This window comes from Electrophorus electricus, unplaced genomic scaffold (assembly GCF_041902795.1).
Source record: "Electrophorus electricus isolate QZ-2024a unplaced genomic scaffold, ASM4190279v1 Scaffold310, whole genome shotgun sequence".
In the NCBI taxonomy this organism is placed as follows: Eukaryota; Metazoa; Chordata; class Actinopteri; order Gymnotiformes; family Gymnotidae; genus Electrophorus; species Electrophorus electricus.
This window is the reverse complement of record NW_027658595.1, coordinates 2,501-5,000: the sequence shown is the minus strand read 5'-3', so window position 1 is coordinate 5,000 and position 2,500 is coordinate 2,501. Positions and strand designations below refer to the sequence as shown.

Sequence of the window (2,500 nt, the reverse complement as noted above, 5' to 3'; positions counted from 1 at the left end):
CACACATAATAATCATTACAGAGGACGGGGCACAGAAGATAAGGAAGGAGGGAGGGGGGAGAGAGAGAGAGAGAGAGAGAGAGAGAGAGAGAGAGGGTGTTAGCAGACGCAGAATGAGAGGGAGTGTGAAAATTTATCACCACTCGTATAGTCCTGCTAGTGGTTGGGGGTGGGTAATAAAATTATATTCCTGAGTATTTGTCGGGAAAGAGGCTGCTGTGGTTTGGTTAGAAGGGATCAGTCCTTATTAGGTTTACAAAAAAACTAAACCAGCAGTACATGTGATGAATGAATTAGTCTTTTTTAAGTGAAAATGACTGGATTGTTTTTAAAAAGTGACACAAAAGATTAAGACACTGTAGTATATATATAATATGTAATATATCATATGTAATATATATGTCATGAGACATTTGCTGTCAAATGGAATAAATACTTAATTTATGGGACTTAAATATGAAGGAAATTGAAGCCCTCTCATCAGATTCATTATTCAGTACCACATATTTAACAGCCAGGATTCATGTTATGGTTTGATCTTTATAAGAGCTGAAGTTTTACCCTCTTAGCACTCTGAGGCCCATGTTTACATTTATTTTGTGCAATCAGACGCCAAACCAAACCTCTGTAGAAAGAACGACGTCTACAGATTCATCTCCCTACAGAATCGCAAGTTGAGCTCTCATCTGGCTCCCTCTCTGGCATGTGCGCCCCTTGGAATCCCTGCGGATTCCCGAGGAATCCCCTGCTTTCCGGAGCGGCGTCTTCGGGGGCCCGGCGCGACCTCTGACCCCTCCGACCCCGCCCGCGTTATCAGGGAGTCGGCTAAGCCCTCTAATCCTGGAGCTGCTGCCGGCGTTTCTTCCCCTGGAGATGCTGCTATCTGCCCGGGTGAGAAGATCTGTGTCGGACAGATACTGGAGTGGACGGAGGGGGGGGGGGATGAGGAGAGGAGGGGCTATCACAGCGGCTGCGTTATAAGCGCCAGACGATGGCAGGTTAACCCATCTGACCCAGACACACACACACACACACACACACATGCACGCAGACATGAGTGTCGAGTGCCTGTAGATCAGAAGCAGTTATAATTCAGCCTTATCTGGAGAGTCAGGACTGTTTACTCGGTGGGGGGGGGTCTCCTTCTGCCCAGGCTGCCCGCACCCTTACTGGGCTTGGACATCGGCACCTCCCTGCTCCAGGTTTGCCCACTCAACACGATGGACGTTAAACTGGACTCAAGGTGGACGCAGGCGTCCCATAGATCAACAAACAAGAGACGTCTGTTGCGTCTCAGTTTAAATGAGTGTAATTGGAATTTTATGTCCAGAATCTAAAATAAACCATAATATTTATATCTGAAGAAAGGCAATATAATTTGCAAAATTATTCACACATAAAAAACATTAAAAACACTGACTTCCCAAGTATTCACCCCCTTTTGTTGTGAAAACACCTAAATTACTTCTGGTGTAAGCAATTATCATCATAAGTCCCTAATTATTTGAAAAGAATCCAACTCTGTGGAATTGAAGCGTTATGTGGTCTCAGTTTAAATGCACATTGTCCTAGAAGGTATCCGAGTTTGACAGCATACACAAAAATCATGATGACCAAGTCACCCTCAAAGCAAGGGTGTGGTTTGATAAACACACACAAAAAGGCTCAGTACTAGATCAGTACCACATCATAGGCTAACATCAGTACCAGATGACACATCATAGGATAACATCAGTACCAGATTACACATCATAGGCTAACATCAGTACCAGATTACACATCATAGGCTAACATCAGTACCAGATTACACATCATAGGCTAACATCTCCTTTTCTGTTATACTCTCTGCAAATATATAAGAAAGAATAAAAATTTACTTTCCATTAATAATTCTTAATTTTTTGGCCTGTCAATTTTTATTTAACCCCTCCTGCTTCTCCTTGTTGTATATTTGCATGTTGTGTATATTTGTTGTATTTAATTGGCTGCACTTTGTACTGTATTCTTGAGGTCTTGAAAAGCACATTCAAATAAATTGTATTATTATTATAGATATCATGATAATATCTATAATATTCTTTTCCATGATAATCGTGTAGTGAAATAATAATAGTGACAGCCCTATATGAAGGCAAATTCAGGGCAATCATTTAATAAATATGTTCCGGTCTACAAGACAGCTGAGACTGGGAAGGAGGTTCACCTTCCAACAAGACCACGGCCTTAAGCGTGCTGCCAAAACTAGACAGGACGTTCAGAATCAAGAAACTCAGTGCATTACAGTGGCGCAGTCAAAGCCCAGACTGCAATCCCACTGTGATTCTGTGGCGAGATCGGAAAAACCGCCGTTCGGTGTTGGCCTCCGCTCACAGAGGTTAAACAGTTTTGCCTGGAGTGACGGGCTGAAACATCAGGATCTGGAGGCACAAAGCCACCTGAAGAACATCCAACAAAGACCTGCCACTGGACCTGCAGCAAAAGGTGGTAAGAACAAGTAGTG

At 43.0% G+C, this 2,500-nt stretch overlaps 1 long non-coding RNA gene across 2 annotated transcripts in view; it reads right to left on the bottom strand.

Annotated features, from left to right (window-relative positions):
• Positions 1-1,519: 1,519 nt before the first annotated feature.
• The window catches only part of LOC145655672 (uncharacterized), a 2,134-nt gene continuing 1,153 nt past the window's right edge, over positions 1,520-2,500 (bottom strand). For both annotated transcript variants that reach the window (XR_014121673.1, XR_014121674.1), the window contains exon 3: positions 1,520-2,469. This is a non-coding gene — a long non-coding RNA (uncharacterized LOC145655672). The remainder of the gene's footprint in view (positions 2,470-2,500) is intronic.